At 40.6% G+C, this 22,169-nt stretch overlaps 1 long non-coding RNA gene across 2 annotated transcripts in view; it reads left to right on the top strand.

The window, feature by feature from the left end:
* LOC143836799 (uncharacterized) overlaps nucleotides 1–21,889 on the top strand; it is a 33,759-nt gene extending 11,870 nt beyond the window's left edge. For both annotated transcript variants that reach the window (XR_013230748.1, XR_013230747.1), the window contains 3 exons: nucleotides 10,814–12,969; nucleotides 14,436–14,493; nucleotides 21,775–21,889. This is a non-coding gene — a long non-coding RNA (uncharacterized LOC143836799). The remainder of the gene's footprint in view (nucleotides 1–10,813; nucleotides 12,970–14,435; nucleotides 14,494–21,774) is intronic.
* The last annotated feature ends 280 nt before the right edge of the window (nucleotides 21,890–22,169 follow it).

Raw genomic sequence — 22,169 nt, 5'->3', positions numbered from 1 at the left:
GAGATGAGCATTTACACAGAGAATGGTAGCGTGAAAAAATTATACAGCTGCAACAATGACTGTATACTTGAAGTACATTGGTTTCTCAACTTTCCACTGTTACAATGCATGAAAATTTTATTCACCATAAAATCAAGGTGACGTGAACCATCAGTTTAATATTTAGCACAACGAATCCTCCTGTGGATGGATGCAATCTAACCAGATTTCAGAAAAGGCAGGTGTAAAACAGCTGAGGTACACAAGTTTTAAAAATTGGCTTTTACCTGAAAGTCCCAAGTTTATGACTGATTTTGTTTTGTACCAATATTTTCCCTTTTCAGCTTTATATTCTGTTAAAAATTCACAAATATACCAGGAGTCTTTGGTAGTTTGATGAAGATCTCTTAATTCTTAATGTTTTGAAGTTTCAAAGTTTGTGTTTAGCACAGTCAGCTTATGAACATGCAGATTTAATATAGTTAATATAGGAATAACTGAACTGGCATCTCGGGAGGGAGATCCTAATAGCAAAGATGAGAAACAAAAGAGAAACAAAAGCAGGTGGCTTTGGCTAAGAAAGGGTTTGTTTTTTTAAACTCAAGTATTTTATTTTATTGCTCAATTGTATCTAACAGAAAAACCATGTAATAGTGCAAGAATGAAGATAACTCCTTTAGAAACCAACCCAACTCATATGGAAAAGTTGTCCCATGAGGGGCTAATTTGGAAGGATTTCTTAATCCATGCTATTAGTGTTGTGCTGTGACATTTATGATGAAGGAGAAGGAAAAAAATACATAGACCTTTGCCACACCAAAAAAGGAGGTGTATTCATTGATTTTTCCCCATGTGTATACATTTCCCATATTTTTTCCCATATATATACATACATACATACATACATACATACATACATACATATACATACATACATATACATACATACATACATACATACATATAATGAAATTCTACAATAAAATAAAATCTTCAGTTTAAAAGGAAGATTACGAAATTAATTATTTCACTCATGCTGTTAAAAACATGGAAATTATAAACTAAAATGTAGATGTAGTAAGCCAGCGTGTTGTGGAGCTTAAGAGCAGTGGCCTCTAGTTTGCAACTAGCTGGATGAACTTGGGTTACTCACAGAGCTGTTCTTGTAGAGCAGTTGTTTTATTAGAGCTCTCTCAGTTCCACTTACTTTACAGAGTATATGTTGTGGGGAGAGGAAGCCACTTTGGGACTCCTTCAGGTAGTGAAAAGCGTTGTATAAAAACACAGTTCTTCTTCTCCACTCCCATGCCTGATGTGCAGTACAGATTTGTGCATCCTGAGGTTGCTGCTCATTTACCGATTGAGCTCCCAGCAGTTCCACCCTCTCCTGTTCTTTTAGACCCAGTTGACTTCCTCTCTAGCAACACCGAACATGGGGGTCAGTGCTTGATAAATGTTTAATAAGAATTTGGTTACATGTCAGATGCAATGACATGGACTGTCTATTTGAAGAAACAGATGTGACAGCATTGCCAATTTGGAAAAAAAAGATTCTAAAAACATTAAGGGAATGTGTAGCTATGAGGAACCTAAGTTGTAAGCATAGCATGAAATGTCAGAGTCGAAAAATTTGTGCCTCTCACATGGCACAGAGGTTATAGCGGCAGTCTTGCCTTATAATTTACATGTTTTTGAGTGAATGTGCACACTTCTTTTGATTGAATTTTAGAACTGGAGTACAAGTAAGTATGAATATGACTAGCTGATATCTGTCCTATCTATCATTTGTCTTTGGCATGAATGGGAGAGTGTTGTGCCTGGAAAGGTCTAGATGAAAGAGGGCACTTTCATGATGCAGCTTGCATTAGCTTAAAGACCAGAGGCCTTTAATACTTTAGGGGAATGGAGTTGGTGCCTTGTGGTGACTTCTTGTTCCATTCAGTAGCATCATGAAATCATAGGGGAGGATTGCATGCTAGATGCTCCTCTCATACCACCTTTCATGCCTATTGGGGCAAAAGTGAAAGGAAGACACTGTTGGGTTATCCCGTGTGGCTTAGATCATCCCATGTTACTGAGTGATGCAAGAGAAAACAATGCTGCAGTAGCTTACCTATGTCTAAAAGTAATGTCAGTAGTAATATTGGCAGACCCCCTGATTTTTTTTTGTATCCTATGATAAGTTTTGCTACTTTTATCTGCATGCAAATGCAGAATTGGCATTTGAACACAGGAGGTGGGAGCCAGTGATCTGAAGGCTGCCTAGATGGAGAAGAGGAGAGGTGACTTTACCTCCTTCTTCCTCAGTGCAATCCTCTGAACTGCATGGCATTTAGTCCACATGGGTCTTGTGACCCTGGGGAACACATTTTCTGGGGATGGAAAAGATTGTTGTGGGAGGAGTAAGGGAAAGATCTGCATCTGCCTTCCACTGACAGATCGCTGCTTTCAGTCTGGGACTGGCAATAAGGTTAATACATACACATGAAGTTGCCTTACACTGAGTCATTCTGATGGTTTGTCAAAGTTAGTATTGTCTACTCTGCCTAGCAGAGCCTCTTGTGGCGCAGAGTGGTAAGGCAGCAGAAATGTTTTCTGAAGCTGTCTGTCCATGAGGCTGGGAGTTCAATCCCAGTAGTCGGCTCAAGGTTGACTCAGCCTTCCATCCTTCCGAGGTCGGTAAAATGAGTACCCAGCTTGCCCAGTACCCAGTAAACGGTAATGACTGGGGAAGGCACTGGCAAACCACCCCGTATTGAGTCTGCCATGAAAACGCTAGAGGGTGTCACCCCAAGGGTCAGACATGACTCGGTGCTTGCACAGGGGATACCTGTACCTTTACCTTTACTCTGCCTAGCAGTGGCTCCCCAGGATCTGAGGTTGAAGTCCTTCACATCACCTGGTCCTTTTGACTAGTGACATCGAGGACTGAGCAGTGGCTCCCCAGGATCTGAGGTGGAAGTCCTTCACATCACCTGGTCCTTTTGACTAGTGATATCGAGGACTGAACCTGGGATCTTCTGTATGAAAAGCATATGTTCTACCATTGAGCCATGACCCTACTGAGTATACTACTGTAGTTTGTTATTAATAATAACTGTATAATAATAGTTAAATAATAATATTTCTCTTCTCTAACCGTGTAAAGATTCTTGTACAAATGTTTAAGTGTTTTGCATTATTCAGACAAAATTAGATGGGACCTATGTTTACAGGAAGAGCTAGCTTAGCACTGCACGTATTTAAATCAACCATTATGAGACCAAGGACTTTGCTCTTATTGTAAAATAATTCTGACTAAATATTCACGAGGCCAGGCCACTTGGATGTGTTGATGAGTGGCATGTGCTAGCTGTACCCCCTGCTTTAGAAGTTGGTGGCTACAACGACATGGCTTCTGTTAAAATTGATTGTGACTGGTCATTCCAAGTCACATCCTTGAACGAGGATCCCAACCAGGATTCACAGCTGACAGGATTCAGTTTGGTCAAAGGAATTTTCCTGACTGGTTGTGAAGTTTATATTTCCATTTCAAAATGTCATATTAAATAATGTTTCTCCTATGCTCTTTTTTCGCTTGCCACATCTCATCGTAATATCATTCTGTTTGGGTACTAAACATCAAACAAGCTGCCTCAATCTTACTGTGGAATTTTCCTTAGATTTATTTGCTTCAGGGGCATGAGCAGGTATCTACTATTATGTACTAGGAAAATGGTGGGGGGAGGTTACAGCAGTCTTTTAATCTTTGGTAATTTGAATGTACATAGAGTATTCATAGGTGACAGACTAGCTTCCCTGAGACAAGTAGGAATGAAATATCCCACAACAGTTCCTGAAAGTCCTACGATGTGCTTGGAGCGTTTCAAGAGAACTCTTGATCCAGTGGTATCAAAGGGTTACAGTTAAGATCAAGAAGAATTAAAACTGATGGTATGCTGAAACAACATGCCATGCAAGGTCATTACTTTCTTTCGTTAAAATGGGCTCTGCCCAGTGGTCTGATCTGAAACTTTAATTGAAACAGTTCAAATGATGCATTTATAAGGATGATGTGGTGGATGCTGCCCATTTGTTGACCTCTGCATAAAATGGAAGAACTGTAATGGAATGAAAGTCTTAAATTGCTGCAGGACAATTGAAGCCTTTTAATGAGAGAAGGTTTCACTCTTCAGCAGTAGGAAGAACTCCTCAAGAAGATAAAAAGGCAATATGGAGGAATATAAAAAATTAGTCCATCCAACCACATTAATTCTTCAGTGCCATGGTAAAAATAAAGATATGACAAGTGATTCCATACTGACAAAAGAAAAAAGAAATCCGGTTCCTCAAAATATAGATTCTCAGCATCGTTCTCTTAAAATAGAGAAGCTGCCATCTTCATGTCTTCATGTCTTCTTCACAGTGGCCAGTTCTTATTGGGTGTTGCTGGCTTATATTGTCTCAAAAACTTGCAGAAGTTTTCTAATTACAGGCCATGGCGAAACAAGATATATGTATGTTTTCATTGTCAGAAATATAGCTTTTCTTCAATTGTTTCTCTCAAATCTTAAAACTGTTTATGGTCTTCAGCTCCTCAGTGTCACTTATTCTTTTGTTTGCAATTGTGTTTGATAGCCAAAACGCTATGTTCAAGTGATCTGACAGCTTTTCACCACACATTAACTACTGAGTACATTTTACACCAGGAGACAAGACAGGGGAAGCTAGAGACATCTATCTTTGTTGATATTATCAGTGTGATTTTAAAAGTGTTCATCTAACATGAATTTCAGTTTCAGCATGATAATAAATTGCAAATACCACAATGATCTAAGAACACAAAATACCTTCTTGACTTCTTCCTTTTTTCAGGGCTGTTATCTTCTCTAAGCAGGGATGTCCACACCCCTATGATTATCTTTCCATCCAGCTGCCATGTTGTGAAACTTTTGGTTCCTGGGTTACTGACAGGCAACCATTTTGAATGCTGTTTACTTAGATCTGGATGGCATGTGGCTTTCACTCTCAGATAGCTGATTAGTTTTCAAAAGTATACTTGGCCAACTTGATGCCTATCTGCAAGCACTTTTTAATTTTATGAGAGAAGAGTATCTCTTTCCAGATTGGTATCTTGTTATTTAACAGGTTGCCTTGCTTATCATAATCATTAACAAAAAAAGATATACATTGTGAAATACTTCACTTACACACAAAAGCTAAGTAGAAAAGAAAACATAATCTTGCAGTGCCTGTTTCACAACAATTGTTGTGGAAACACAACAACCTGGAATCAGAAATCTGACTATACATCAATGTATTTAAAGGATTTTTGTCTATCACTTAGGTTCTTCAAGATGCTTAAAAGCTAGTTAAACCAAAGTTACTTTCAGCCTCAGGATGGCTCGGTTTCTGTATCTTCCTATCTTCTCATGCTACCTAACTAGGCTTCCATTGTATGTCAAGCCACAGCCAACTTATAGTGATCATTTAGCATTTTCAAGCAAGAGATGTACGCAGGTGGCCTGCTGTTTCCTGCCTCCACTTAGAACCCTGGTAGTTCTTGGTGGTCTCCCATCCAAAGAGCAGATCCTGTTTAGCTTTTGAAATCTGATGAGATAGGGCTGGCCTGTGCTATCAGGGCATTTTCCACTACTGAACAAACTATCAGATTCTCCCATCCTGTGTCTGATGGTCACACTGGAGTACCATACAAGAAGATGGGGGCAAATCTCCCTGTTTTAAAATATACAGCAGTAATTCCTTTGTATATGTCTTTACTGATTATACAGTTGTTTTTGGTATAATGGCCACCAGCCAGTGCCTTTTAGGGAAAGTGGAATATATTCAGGAGAGCAAGGCTATAAAGAGGTAATCCAGAGGTCTGGGGCACACAGACATGTAACCTTTTCTTCTGCCTAAATAATGTCAGTAGAAAGCATAGTTTTTTTTAGTATATCAAATATAATCAGAACTAAATGTTACCCAGTTTAGTATAGAGCATTAAATGGTTTAGTTAATAATCATGCTTCCTATCTGACTCTTTAAACCTTGAGGTTTCAATTTGTTGGGGCAAGCAAAATGTCCAAAACCTTCTTGGGGTTCTGGGGCAGTTTGCTTTCTTTGTTCCCTTGCTCCATACCAGAATTACCAATGATGGACTGGGAAAGTCCTGGAGATTTGAGGGTGGAGTCTGGGGATGGTGGGGTTTGGGAAGGGGTGGGGCCTCAGAGGGTTGTAATGCCATTGCACCCAAAGAGCCATTTTCTCCAACAGAACTGCTCTGTCATCTGAAGTTCAGTTGTAATTCCAGGAGATCTCCGGGCCCCACCTCATAGCTGGCAACCCTACTCTGCACCTCTGTCTAAGTCTCCTGACACCAATGGTGCCTCCTGAGGCCTCTAGCTTTCACCACTGGAAAGGTGGATAGGTGTGCCACTGGAGTACCCAAGGACATTATAAGGCACGATTTGGTCAAAGTGAAGCTTGAAGTGAAGCAAACTGGTGGGGAAAGGAGCTCACTGAAGACTATCATGGGAGAGCTTGCAACCATCTTAGTGCTATGTTGCTGAGCACATTAAAGCAGTTTTATATATTCAGCCTGGGAAGAATAAAAATTCCGAAAGCCAACATTTATCTCATTAAAGCATGTTGATTGAGACCAGATTCTGAAATGAAATGCCAGAGTGAATAATTCTACTGTAATTATTTTTTAATGATAGGGTTTAACTTTTAATATTTTTTTCCTTGCTGATCAAACTTTGTTTTATAAAGCAGCTATCCTGGGAATTATTTGCAGCTCGGCATGAGATTGGGAAGTATCTGCTGGATGTTCTCCTTCTCTTCCTTCACTTCCTCGCTTGCATTTACAATCATGCTTTGCATTAGGGTTATACAATTAGATAAATTGTGTGTGTGGTATTTAAGTTTGTTTTTCTTTTCCCTAAAAAGTAACCAAATTGGTATTAAGTATTCAAGAGGTAATCTCCACAGCAGGAAGCAGCAGATCAGATTCATTTTAAATAACAGAGGAACAGCCAAGCTGCGAGTAGAATGCATTTTCTTTCCTATCAATTATTTTTATGTCAGTTTAATGCTTAGAAAAGTTACTGATTGACAATGCTGGTAAAATAAGCTCTCCATTTACTGCCATGTTCATTTTAGTATTTTTCAGTCACTCCTGGAAGTTCCATTTTGGCTGCTTAGGGTTGCTGGCTTGTAACAACAGCCTATAGGGCTGTTTCTCTATCCTGTTTCCCTCCATACAGTTGCCCTTATTTTCGGGCAATTTACTGAAGGACCACCTTGAATGTCAAGTCAGACGTTGAGTAAACTTGTGATAGGGCCAGGGCCAGTTCATGTCTGAATCTATAGCATTCTCTGTGGTCAGGGTCACCCCAGGATGGTGATTCAAGCACTCTGTGAAACTCATGTTACTCTAATCCAGGAGACTCTTAATAAATACAGTATACTTTAAAAAAAAAAACAGCCTTTGGCAACAGTCCTACTGGTGGAGTTCCTTGGGTTCTTTGGAGTCAGGGAATGGCCCACCTAAGACCATGCAAGGATGTGGAAGCCGAGCTGTTGCTTTCAGATGGGGCCACTAGGCTTTTAGCCACTGTGCACTTCCATGGTGTTCTCTGCCTCATCTACTACTTTCTCAGGGATGCCAGTAAGGTGAATCCCTCCGCCTCCCCATCGGATGTTCTGCAGCATCAGCAGAATATATCTACCAGTCACTTACCTCATTAGACTCTGCTGCCTAGTGGCATGGCACAATATCAGGATTAAGCAACTAGAAGCAGAGATGCTGCTTTTGAAAATGGGAGGTTACATGAGATGTCATTAATAGATACATCTTCCCTGAGCAAATCTAATTCTACGTAAACTGAGTGGCCAGCATCTTATTGTTTAGTTGCCCATTTCATAAGCATTTGATCAATGAAGTATTTCCTTTTGTTTTTCCACATCTGAACTGTTAGATAACTATGAACTTGAGAGATTTGGGGAAAAGACAAGATTCCTTTATTCACCCTTTCCATATCTATCATGTCACCTTTTAAATTCCCCCTTACCCTTTTACTCAAAAAGTTTTCCAAGCCTATCTTCAAAGTAAAGATGCTTTATCCAAATAATAATTTTTAATTTCTCTTTTATCCATCTTGACTTGATGGAGTAGCCAACTCTCCCCTGTCTCTCTATGTATAATGGCATTATACTCGCTGTTTTTATTTTCAGTTCCTTTACTAATAGCTTCTGTGATGGGTGCAGCCATTTCCACAGGTATGCTTGGTGCTATGACTGTGAAATATGGTGTGGGCAATGAGTTAGTCCATAAATCAATATGTGCTACAATCATTAGGACTGTGACTCTGGGCTGTGCACGAGGGAGGAGGGCACCCCAGACTCTCACAGATTTTATTAAAGCGGTTATCTTTTTCTTTTGGAGAACTCAAAACTGTCCTTTGGTGTAGACAGTTTTAGACCCCCATCAATGAGTATGTGAAACTTAAAAATTTGAGTCTTTTAATGGTTATATTGAGCATTTCCTGAAATTCTGTTTCCCATTCAACCATTTGGAGATAATATCCTAAAGTTCTTTGGGATTTTATTATCATGAAAAGGGGTATAATCTTTGAAGTTGCCTTGCAGAAAGGGAGGAATAACTCTGCCTTCCTACCCTGTTCCCCTCTTTGGTTCCATCCTTCTGTTTTGCCTAGGAAAGAGCAGCCTCAAGGGAAGGAGGAGGTGCTGTCACCCACCTAGGACAATCATTATTCACTCAACAGAGGAATGTCTTATAGCTTCTTCCACCTTCCTTTGAAACAGATATACCAAGTATTATATAATGAGGGATACCAGCAAGGTATCAATGGATTCCAAGAGCAATACTTTTTCTTTTATAACCCCAGAAACAGCCCCTAGCTAAGTAACAATGTAGACAAAAATGAAATAAAAGGCAACTTTTTAATGGTGTTGAATCCATGCCTTTGGGTTTGGCCATAGTTCATATCACTATTGGTTAAAAATGGATCTGTGGTGTAGTATCTTACACCATTAAAGGTCATCTGTATCTGGTCTAGTAACACATCTGTAACATAATAGGTGCTTTGATTCCATGATTAGCATTACTTCTGACAACAGCATTAGTTGCCTGGACAAAACAAGGCATTGTGGTAAGAAATTGATTGAAAAGCCACATGCTACTGATGCAACATAAGTCTGAAGCATAGAGGAACAGGGTCGGGTGACTACTAGGACATACTAGCAGTAACATATGAAATGAGCCTTTGTGTGTATCACTGGCTCACTGTTGACAAATGAGGGTGATACCAAGTCTGTAGTATGCTCAAACCCCCAGTGTGAATATTTGGATGGAAAATCATATGCACAAATGCTAGCCCCAAGTTAAAATCAGTTTCACTTTTACCATCAGAGTACAGATCAGTAGAATTCCACCTTTCTTTACCCAGTTATAATCAGATGCTGGGTTAGACCAGCAGTTACATATACAGCCTCCATTTGGGTTCATGATTTCGCTTCCGAGTAAGGCCATCCATGCAAAGGCTTTCCTACATGTACATATGGCATGGCTTGATAAGGATGAAAGTGGCCCTAATTCTCTTGTCTTCCAGCTACAGTTAGTTAATGTTTTAATCATGTCTTCTTGTAAACTCCTGTACTAGTCCACTGTTGCCAAGTTTCACTGCAGAGACAGCTGCATTTTGGCAGCAAATGGAGATATTTGTTGTATCTATATGGAGAGTGCTTTGGGATTGATTGAGATTAAAGGCTCTATTAATGTAAGATGTTATTAAGGATAAAAGGAAAACTTTGCTGCTTAAGTGCAGGTGCTGCATAGCTTTCAGTGATGAATGTGTTCTAAAAGAAGCAGTTGGGATTGTGTTGAAAATTTGAAAGTGCTAAACCTTCAGGCTCTTCTGGGGCTCTCTCTTTCCTTGATTCATTTCCCCTGTATAAATAAAAATTAAAACACTTTGAAACTTTACTTCAAACTTTCTTCAAAAGGAGTGATAAAAAGAACATTAATAAGAAGAATATTTAAAAAAATGCCATAAAAGAGTGTTCAGCATAGCAGATAGCTAAGGTTTTCAGAAACACTAATGAATGGATATTATATTGTATGAAGTTACATAAGGGAATGGAATGGGAGACAAAGGGGGCAAGTCAGGAAGGGAGGAGATGGGAAGCTATTGAGGGTACACAGTCAAGCCAAGAAGCGCAGAAGGATTATAAGACTGACGTATTGCATTTGAAAAGTAGGTAGTAAAAAGATGAAATGACTGAGACTGGGAAGGGGGGCGGGGAGATGTAAACCTGTGAGTTAAGTAATTCCTATAGCAACATGTACAAACTCTTCTCATGTTATTTGCTAGGAGCAACAATGGGGGGGGGGAGATCCCAAAAACATACCTCTTATTTGATATTACTTGCTGATATTGGACTGTCATAGATAATTCTACTCATGGGAGAGGCCTGTTGTACTCCTACCCCCACCAAAGAAGCTTAGAAAGACTTCCAAGCTATGCCGTATGTTTGTGCTCAAATATATAGGTCCACTGAAAATTCTTTGACTGTATTTAAATTAGCAATTATTGTTGCATTTGAAACAACATTTATATATGTGTGTGTGTGTGTGTGTATTAACAACACAAGTTAATACTCCCCAATTTGGGCTTCATTAACTTATTACCTTGTGTATTGACTAAAATTAATTTCTAGCATTATTATAAAATGCATAAGCAAGTTGGTCTTCTCCTAGACTTTTAAGGAATCAATGTGTCTTCTCTGGTATTGATAGACATGGCATCAATTGCTGTTTTTTTTTTTTTAGGTTCAATGGGATGCTTCCATTTTTTTCTCCTATTTTCTCCATGCCACAAATACAATCTGCTATCAGCCAACCACACCCTGTGTGTATTGAAGCATCTGACAGACTGAAGGATTCCCATAAAGAAGTCTGAAAGATGTGTCCCCTTCCTTTCATTTTTAATATCCAGCCTGTTAAAGAGTTTTGGAGAACTTGAAAGGTTGCATACTATTTGATGTCATTTCAGTGGGTCCTAATAAAAGGTATGGTTGAAAAGTTAGATTGTCATTAAGAAGGTAAAAATATACGTAAAACAGACATGAAAAGAGCATTAAGTATCTGGAAACAAAGCAACCTAGCATGGACATTTTTTCCAAAAGAAATTATAGGGAGAAATATAGATTTCAAATACTTTCTAAAAATCTAAGTTTAAGGAATCCAACTGATGGGCTTTACCCAAAGGAGCCCCAGATGCTGAAGCTGAAACAAGCCTTGATACACTTGCATCTTCCAGTCAGAATTACGATTTGTTCACGAGCTCATAGATCTATGGACATCTATGGATATTTTTTTCAACCCAACCTGAAAGACATACCACAAAGACTCAAACCTGTTCCATGAGCTACAAACATACAAACAGAAAAATCAGAAGTGCATCAATTCCAGCAATGAAATTCAGAATCATGTGCTCTTTTTCATGCAGAAAAACAACGGGTATAGCACTGATGTCCTGTTTAAACACAGATTCAATTTAACAGTTGATTTTCTGGATTGGGGGGGGGAATGCAGCAGACGGGCTGAAGTTAGCATGGTTGAGAAATCTGAAGAAACAGAAAACAAGGAGCTGACTTAGGAAATAGCCCACAGGAAAGAAATAATGGGCAATATGTTTCCTTTTGAATCCCCACCCCCACCCCAATCAACCTCTGGAAAAAGGTGTCACAGCCCTCCTCCCCTAGAAAATGAGTAACAGCACTGGGACAAAGAAATGTCTGTTACAGATGTCCTTGTTCGAGCTATGAGCAAATTGTGCGGGTTCCCCCCCCCCGCTCCCCCCTCATCCTCCTAAATAACCCAGGAACATTTGCACAGCCCTAGCAAGTTTCCCAGGACAGGAACTCCTAGTTTATTACTTGCTCTCATTGTCATCAGAAATTAATTTTGTCCCTGAAAGACAAATTGGCTGGTAGCTTATGAAGTTAAATGGGAAGAACAAGCAAGCATCTGTTTCTTCTGCATTTTGTCTCCTTGGTGTCTTACATATAAATGAATCTGAGTGTTCAAACTTAAATTAAGATCTTTGGCTAGATAAACAGTTAAAACTGGTTCCCATAGCTACCTCTCACACATAGCTGTGATTGCATTATAATCCCCTAGTAATCAGGTCTAAATGAAAGAAAGATGATAAGGGTGCTATTTTCAGTTTTCAGTACTGATTTTTATTAGCTCTCAATCAGATCGGGGCTGCTTTGCCTTTCATCACATTGTCGCTGTGTTTGTAGAATCATTAGAGTTATAAAGTGTAAATCTTACCAAGGTGCATTTTTCCCTTAAGGTGTTTTATAGAAGGAAAAACTCTGAAGATTACATTGGCTGCTAAAAGAAAGATTTGTTTCTGCTGCTAGACTAGCAATGTTATGTGCGTTGTCTTCATTTATTCTGCACCTAGGCATAGAGCTAATGGATAACCTAACTAAAGGTAACGCAGAGAAGAAGGAAAGCCAGTCTGCTATTGCCAAATAATACCGTTGTTGGAACATAACCACAGTCTATGTGTGCATTTGCAGGTAGATAATGCAGCTATTTCTTAATTTGCTTTATTATCTTGTTTTGTATCTTTCCCAGTGCATTAACATGTTCAAATAAATTATAAGCAAAACCACAATCTTGGCTGGGACTCGCATGTTGTTTTTAGTGAAGTAATGCATTCCAATAAAATATCATGTTGGAACAATATATGAGTATTTATAGCAGGGTGTGTTTCAGCTGAAGAGATGTCTACAGAGGGGAAGAAATGTGCTGCAGAATGGTCAGCAGGGAAGTAAACGAGACCTGGTCTTATGATGATGACAGACTTCCCCTGCTAAAATTCTGTTGACATCTTAATACCCCTGATTCAACCTCTCCTCCCCTTGTAATCAAGTTTACAGACAAAAGGATTTACACATGGTATGCCAAAGGTAAGCCAATGAGTTTTACATCCCAATGATTAGAGTGGGAGAATTTGAAGTGCATTGAAATTCATGGATTTAAAGTAGGAATGGGCATAAACTAGGAAAATATGATTCAGTGTGATTTCTGGTTCATGATGTGCTCCATTGGCAGACTGTGGATCATAATGAATTTTTAGCTGCCTCACAAATGGGGTTGGTTCATTAGGTGGTAGAATGAGCAAACTAGAGACATCAAAATCACAGGGGATCTCTGGACGACTATCTTCTACTTGCCCTCCAAGTTTGCTGAGGATTGGATGTATGGGGTATGATTTATAGCCCCCAAATAAGGTGTCCCAGGAAGATTATTTGGGGGGAAATGACCACCTTAACTCAGACCTTTTAAATCCAATCCTGACAAAAATTGGATGGCAGGTCAAGAAAAGTCAGCTAAAAATATCCTGAGTTTGGTGTCTCTAGCACGCACATGTTAAGAAGAAGAAGAATTGGTTCTTATATGCCGCTTTCCCCTACCCTAAGGAGGCTTAAAACGGCTTACAGTCGCCTTCCCATTCCTCTCCCCACAACAGACACCCTGTGAAGTGGGCGAGGCTGAGAGAGCCCTGATATCACTGCTTGGTCAGAACAGCTTTATCAGTGCTATGCCGAGCCCAAGGTCACCCAGCTGGTTGCATGTGGGGGAGCGCAGAATTGAACCTGGCATGCCAGATTAGAAGTCCGCACTCCTAACCATTACACCAAACTGGCTACACCAAATGCACTCCTGAACTTCCTGAATCTGAAACTATCAAAATGATAGCTGAGAGGTGGTCATTTTGACAGGCACAGGTTCATGAGATTCAGGTGTGTATAGAATGGAGCCTGTGCAAGCTAGAGACAGGCACCAAGCTGTCTCTAGGGGGAGTCTGCTGTGAGCTTGGTGTCTCTAGCTTGCACAGGATCCGTTCTATACACTCCTGAACCTCCTGATCCTGTGCCTGTCACAATGACTGAGGTCCAGGAGGGTATAGAATGGATCCTCTGCAAGCTAGAGACATCAAAGTCACAGGGATCTCCCTTGGATGCTATTCTACATGCCCTGCAAATTGTTGCTTTGAAGTTCTGTAAACCTTTTGATTGAGTAGAGACTGTCTGGGAATGTGTCTGTGTACAAACTGGCACAAACCTCCACAAACAACTTGAATGCTTGTAAAAAGTTCATGCTGGGGGTCCTGAGAAGCACAAACCACCCTAAATTCATCACAAACTTTTGTTTTTGTGCTGGTTTCTGCCCATTCCTGTTTAAAAGTTCTTCACACCAAATGGCAACTCTCACATAGCAGCCATAGGAAGCAAACCTCCTCCCACCAAGTGCAGGAATCTGCGTCCCCTGAAACTGTGCTCCTGTGGACCAGTGGAACACCCTGGGGGTTGAAGTGGAAGTCTGCAGAGAGGCTCAAATGGTTAATATTATCCTCTTCTTCCATGCACAGGAAAGCCTATGGCAACTGGAAATGGAGCTTGGAATCAAAGAAACTATGCTGCCACCAGGTACAGAAAATCCTACCAGGTACAGAAAATCCTGTACCAAGCATCAATCTATCTTCCTTTCTCAGACACAGGCAATGCAGACATGTTCATCTGATTGATCTGGATCCTTACTCCCATCAGCAGAACAACAAGGTTGGCCCCTTGGCTGGACGAGGGGATGAGACAGTTAGTGATTTTTTGCCTGCCGCCTTGTTAATAGTAGTAGTCATTAATTAAGGGTAAATTGGGCATTTTTATTGTGCCGTGAGCCCAATTGGGAACAGCGGTATATACATTCGAATATAAATGAATAAGTAAAATCAATATGTTCTCCTTAAGACCGTAGTCTGTTTAATTTTTTTTTAAGATGGTGTGTCAGATGTTGGTGTCAGGGGCCAGTAGAAGCCCTTTTCAAATAGTATAGTCCTCCAACCATATCAATCCACTTTTTATTATTATGAAGAAGGAGAGTTGGTTCTTATATGCCGCTTTTCTCTACCTGAAGAGGCTTACAATCGCCTTTCCTCTCCATGCAACAGACACCCTGTGGGGTAGGTGAGGCTGAGAGAGCCCTGATATTACTGCTTGGTCAGAACAGCCTTATCTGTGCTGTGGCGAGCCCAAGGTCACCCAGCTGGCTGCATATGGGGGAGCGGGGAATCAAACCTGTTTAGCCAGATAAAAAATGGCACTCTTAACCACTACACCAAGCTGGCTTATTCTTTTTTGACCATTGATGAAACCTCATCAACAGATGTAGTGGCAGTATAAGAACTTCCTGCTTGTGCAAGAGACAAATAGCCAAATTAATCTGTTTTTCATCTACTCTGCAGCCTCCTGGGCAAAAGAACATATCTGCAGGAGTTCCCTAGCTTCAGCAAAAGGTTTTTAGGAGACACTATGGACTGCTCAGGAAAGGGGGAGACAGGGAAAGATCTACCTATACAAATGGAAAGCTCTAATGGATTGAACCCAGAAAATTCCATTATTACATACATGCATGGATTTACATTGTGTGCTGTTATATCTGATCCACATGTTGCATCATATTTTTTTAAAAACCATGTGTTCATAGCTGCAGCTGGGGACCAGAATGCCAAGAGTCTTGTGTGCCTGCCTGGATGAAAGCCCTGGTTTCTGATCTATCTCTATTAATTCTTCTAATATTTATCTGTTCTCACGGTTTTGCAAATTTTAAAGAAAGTGAATTATATCCCCAAATGAGTTTGTGGAGCTTTCCTAAAACTAGCTAAATCCAAGATAACTCTATTCACTTTCAAATAGCATTGTAGGTGTTTTCACAGTAACTTCTATATCTCTATAAAATCAGAGTCCAGTAGCACCTTTAAGACCAATAAAGATTTATTCAAGGTGTGAGCTTTCAAGTGCAAGCACTCTTCATCAGACTAAGAACTGGGGGCATCGTGGCGCTGAGGGAGTTCTTAGTCTGAGGAAGCGTGCTTGCACTCGAAAGCTCACGCCTTGAATAAATCTTTGTTGGTCTTAAAGGTGCTATTGGACTCTGATTTTATTGTGCTACTTCAGACCAACACGGCTACCCATAACTATATCTCTAGTTATTTTTTAAAATGTTAACTTGAATTTTGTTTTTTCCATACATGGGGTTGTATCTGGAATGTCTTTCTGGGCATCATTTTATATCATCTTAAGCATATGGCATTTAAGTTATAGATTTGACATTCATATTGATATATTTAAATAAATATTTGGTTTTAAGGTAAAGGTGAAGATATCCCCTGTGCAAAGCACTGGGTCATGTCTGACCCTTGGGGTGACGCCCTCTAGCATTTTCATGGCAGACTCAATACGGGGTGGTTTGCCAGTGCCTTCCCCAGTCATTACCGTTTACCCCCCAGCAAGCTGGGTACTCATTTTACCAACCTTGGAAGGATGGAAGGCTGAGTCAACCTTGAGCCAGCTGCTGGGATTGAACTCCCAGCCTCATGGGCAGACCTTTCAGACTCCATTTCTGCTGCCTTACCACTCTGTGCCATTACCTGTTCCTAAATGTCATTGACACACTTATTCAAAACTCAGATGAAAATATAAAACAGCTCTGTCCAAATTATTCCAAAATTGTATTTTAACTCTCCCTAGTGTAACCCTGTGTAGAATTATCTCTGACATTAGTCAACTCACAAACAGAATCTAAAGTTTAAAAGTACTGAAGCGGGCAGAAACCCCACCAAAAAAGCAGAAACCTGTCATTAAAAACAAGAGCTAAAACATCAACATTTGAATGTAAAATTTTAATCTGGTGCCGCATCTGGAGCCTCTCATTTCAAAATGCTTTATTCAGCATTAATATTTAAACTCTAAAAGCTAAAATTCAACATTGATTCATTTGAAAGCAAAGCAAAATACTGCAATCTGGTTGCCTAGATTTGGCTCATGTACATTTTCTGTGCTGTTACTTACATATTGTATCTGAGATATGTTGCTGTTTCTAACAGCACACTCAGAAAATAAGGGTAAATTGTAGACCCTGATTATCAACAGATAACAATATATGCTGTAGATAAATAAATGCTCAGCATCAAAACCCATTATTGGATTAGCTATATAATCATGTTTCAGGTGGTAAGTCTATGCTGACAAATGAACACTTTTCATTTGGCTCAAGGTCCTCATCAGCAACGGAACTAATTTTACATTCTCACCCATTAAGTGAATAAGATGTGGAAAAAAGCTGTCTGCTTTTTGAAGTGTAAATTTGCTGCTACAGGCTGTGCAGACCAAAGCTCTTTTGAAGCAGTGAAATGCTATCATCTCTGGGGACATGAGAACCTGACCAAGTTTAGGTCATTTGTGTAAAAGGTATAAGGTGGGAATGAATGAGGAGGAGTATGTATATGTTTGTCATTTGTTTAGGGATTTAGAGAGATAACAGGGGCCATTTGGATGATGCTAAACTTTATCACCTTTTTTTGTCCAGGAGGAAAAGAGAGAGAGAGAGAGAGAGAGAGAGAGAGAGAGAGAGAGAGAGAGAGAGAGAGGGGTTTAGAAGCACATATGTAATCAGAGCTCAGAAAGCTACATATAGAATCATAGAATTATAGAGTTGGAAGGGACCTCCAGGGTCATCTAGTCCAACTCACTGCACATTGTAGGAACTCACAACTACCTACCTACCCCAGTGATCCCAATTTCATCCCTAAAGGCCCATTATGCACGGCCGCCGAAACGGCGATTTCGGGTCACATGGAAAACGCGGAGGGGGAAGACGCGACTCACACCGGTTATGCACGGGGCGGGGCGCGGCGGCGGCAAAACCCAGAGTAACCAATTATGCACGCGGCGATCCGGGCGCCGCTTCTGGTTGCGCCCCGGTCACCCGGAAGCTGCGCTTTCTTCCGCATTTCGCTAACGCTGCTTTTTCGGCGGCATGCACCGAAGCTGCGGCCGGTTGCGGTCGGCTCCGTGCGTTATCGGTGATTTTAGTCGCCGCCATTCCACCCCGAATGTGCGTTATTTCCCCCGTGCATAATGTGTCTAAGTGATCCCTCCCACCAAAAATCTCTAGAATCCAGCCTGGCCTGGAGGAAATTCACCTCCCATCCCACAGTGGCAATTAGCAGTGCCATGGGTATGCAAGGAAGGGCCACAAGAGACAAACACTGGCACATCCCTTCCTGCCCACCCACTCACAACCTGCCTAGGTTCATAAAATCAGTATTTCTGCCAGATGGCTATCTAGCATCTGCATATCTGACTTTTTGGGCATGACAAAGAAGTCACAGCACTCTGAATTTCTTGCTTGATAAAATTAAATAAGTAGTCTTTAGAGGCTGAATGATATTTTTTAGAAGAAATCTGATCTTTTTTCTAGTAGTAATCTTATTTTTAAGGGGAACATAAAAGAGAATATCTCTAAGTTCTGGATACCATATTCACCAAGATCAGCCCTTGCATATGCCTGTCCAAGTTTTCCTTGAAGACCGCCAAGGCTGGGTATTGTCTGACCTTTTCTTATATACATTTGAATTGCTCTTCTAGTTAGAAGACTGTTCCTTGGATTGAATCCTGGAAGAACAGAGCCCTGATTTCATGTTTTTAACTTTTTAAAAATTGGAATCCCAATGTTATGAAGCAATTCCTGGCCTGTGTAACCTAAGTTGAGTTACATGATTAAATACATAATCATCAAATACTTCCTGCATGCAGAAAACTAGAGGTACATCCAAACTAGATGTAATGCCAGAAGACTCATTTCTAAAATCAGGTTTGCCACTGAATCCTTATAAAGCAACAAGGAAGTGATTTTAAAGTACCCTGAGCAAGTGGTAGGAGGTCTGAACCATATTTCCTCCTCCAAAGCATGTTTTTACCTATTTTTCTACCTGTGGGGGTTCCATAATTAGAAATGGCTTTACGTTGGTTCACTTGGTAGGGCTTGGCAAGACCTCACTGAATCATGCCTAGTAGCAGTGTCATGTAGATGAGCAAAAACCCAGCCACCCCTTGTACTATTGCAGAGGGGGAAGTCATGATTGGGAATGATGGGGAAGGGGTCCCCAAACTGAGTAGAAAAGCATAGGAAGGGTTTTTGTTCTTTTTCTTTTTTAAAAAAGCTTTTTTCTCACTGTGGAGTGAGGGTGTTTCAGGGTGGCTGTGCAGCAAACTGTTCAGCCAGCCTCCAACCTTTATGTTTAGGAAGGAAGATTTACCTCCCCCCCCCCACTCCACATGCATCAGAGGGACCCAGTACAGTGAACTCTGAACCATAGTATAATAGGGCTATAAATCGGTATTAAGGCAACAGCTCACCCAGCCCTCCCCTCTAGCCTGGCGGAACAGCACATACCAGCCTTTCTCTATGCTGATGATGTGGTGATTTTACCAAGAACCCCTGTGGGTCTAAATAGGGCCCTAGTCTGCCTGGTGAAATATAGTGAGAAGGAAGCACTTACAAATAATGGATCATTTATCCAAATTTATCCAAAACTAGGATCTGGTTTTTAAGGCCCTCCTATTTATCCAAAACTAGGATCTGGTTTTTAAATGGGAGAAAGCTTGAACAATTAAAGTCATTCAAATGTTTGGGGGTAACTTTTCAGGCTTTGGGATCCAGCCTTGAGCATTGCAATCTTAGGGGAAAATCAGCTTGTAATATATTTAAATTCCATCGCTCAAATGAAGCTTATTTTGTACCAGCAGCACTCAAAATTTTTCATGCTATGGTAGCCTCACAAATGCTCTATGGGATCTTTTTAGGTTCATCTAAGTCCCAATTTGCTCCACTTGAGCGGGTGCAATCTAAATTCCTTAGAGCCATATTACAGCTTCCAAAACGTGTATCTAATTCCTGGATAAGACTAGAGGCAGGATTTATGAAATTTGATGCCAAAATTGTCTTCGCTTCCATTTCTCTCTGGCTAAAGGTGCACTGGACTTTTGCAGGGCTATTACCATCAACCCTGTGTGACAATTACAAATCAAAGTGGGTCCCAGCTACAGAAATGGAAATTAAAAGACTTGATTTCTCCCCCCAGGTTCTGCTTGGCATGGCAACAGATCAGGCGAAAATAGCAATTAAACAAGAGATAGAAGATTCCAAGCGCCAAATGGATCTTGCTTGTACCCCTAAATACCTTGCTGCACACAATACTAGATATGTACAAGCCCCAGCAGAGTATCTTTCTTTACTAGAAGCCAAACATCTTAGGAGGGCCTTCTCATTATTTATTTATTTTATTTATTTATCATTGTATTTTTATACCACCACTCCCAGAAAAACTGGCTTGCAGCAGTTCACAAAAACAAGGAAAAGCAACACTGTTGATTAAAAATATCCTGTTAAAACAATAGAGCACATATAAATTCAAAACTACGGTATACTAGAATATCTTAAGAGATCTATTCGGCATATTTCGGGCATCAATCTTAATATGGATGGAATATATATAACCAGCTGGGAAGATGGAATCAGGAAACAGTCTAGCACTGCAGTAGGAGCCGAGGGGGGGGGGACAGATCGAATACTCCAAGGCTCCCACCCAGCCTCAACTGAATACCTGGCAGAAGAGCTCCATTTTGCAGGCCCTGCAGAACTCAGAGAGACCCAACAAGGCCCGCAGCTCTTCTGGAAGCTCATTCCACCAGGTAGGGACCAGGACCAAAAAGGCCTTCAGCAAATTCATACCTGCATAAGGAGGCAGGCAGTCCTGTAGCAAGGGGTTCGGCTTTGCCCACTGCGTTTCTGGAACTGTTATAAAAAACTGCCTAGAGCAGAAAGATTTTGCCCTTGCAACTCTGGGGAGGTGGAATCTCCTGTTCCTATGATCCTTAGGTGTCCCTTCTATATTAAAGTGACCAGAGTTGGAGGGAGGTAAGGCGGGATGTGCCGCCGCTGCAGCCGCCACTGCAGCCGCCACTGCAGTGGAGGCGATGCCTCCCTTCCCTCCCTTCCCTCCCTCCCTGGCTCATCATTGCCTTCCAAGCATGGTAGCGGCATGGCGGCACCTCCTCCCTCCCCAGCTCACCGTTGCCTCCTGAGCGTGGCGGTGGTGGCGGACGCTACGGGAAATTCCGCCAATGGTCTGGGATGCCGGACCATTGGTGAAATTTGGGATCATCCCGCTGTTTTTGTGACACATGGTCACTATATTCTACATAGCTGCCAGAACTTGGCTAATTTCCCCTCTACTTGAACATTATCCTAGTTATATGGGAGAGGAAAAAATCCTCCTATGGAAAGGTAAAGCCTCAAGTATTACGCAGGTTGCCAAATATTACACCCAAATGCGAATGTCTGTACACATGTCAAATGTCTGTACACATGTCAAATTTTTAACCTTGTATACATTTTATTAAGGTATAAAATTTCAAAATTGTTAATCTTATTTATTTGCTATATATCCCTAGCATATATCGAAATTTTGGGATTTTATTTTATATCCTGAAATATTTTGCACTTGCATTTGTTAACTAATTTTATCTGGCTAAAGTGCTGTACTGAATAAACTGAACTGAATTGTACACCCAGTCCTTAAGCAGAAGTGTGTCTCTCTCCTCCACCAAGGGGCCACATCTTCCTCATACTATCTGGACAAATTCTTTTTTTGCATTGTTCCACTGTGGGTGGGGGTTATAGGGCTAATTCTCCTTGATTTCAATGTTGTCAAGAATGTTAACTTTGAAATATCATGTTTGTGCACCTGTAAAGCTATTTTGGGGCAGCACTGATATTCTTGCCTTGTTATATATGTGTGCTTTTAATTCTTCTTTCCCTTATGCAACACTGTCAAATGATCTTTCTTTTATGTTTTGCTGTTTTCTCAGCTCTTCAGTTTGCTAAGATCACATTGGATTTTGGCTTATCCTTTGGAGGGTTTGCAGTCTTTCCCCACTATGTATCATGTGCAAATTGGCGAACCACGGGCTTATCGAACATGGCTGAATTCAAAGAATATTTGTTTCAAGATACTGTTTTCCTCAATGTGATTGTGTCTGTATCCTCATAACTTTCTAGTTGTATGATATGACTGTGAGCATTCTTGCAGCTTGCAGCAAGTTAAAACAATCAATATATACATTGGATTGAAATTGTATTATTGAAAGCCATCTCTTAAAAACCTTACTGGGAGGACTAATTTATACTGGGCGGATCATTATCTTGTGAGTGGGGTTCTTTGGCAGAGAGGCCAGCATTCTTTGATTATAGTTTCCTGGTCTCA

Source organism: Paroedura picta, chromosome 4 (assembly GCF_049243985.1).
Source record: "Paroedura picta isolate Pp20150507F chromosome 4, Ppicta_v3.0, whole genome shotgun sequence".
NCBI lineage: Eukaryota > Metazoa > Chordata > Lepidosauria > Squamata > Gekkonidae > Paroedura > Paroedura picta.
Note: the sequence above shows the minus strand (reverse complement) of the source record. Positions and strands in the feature narration are given on the sequence as shown.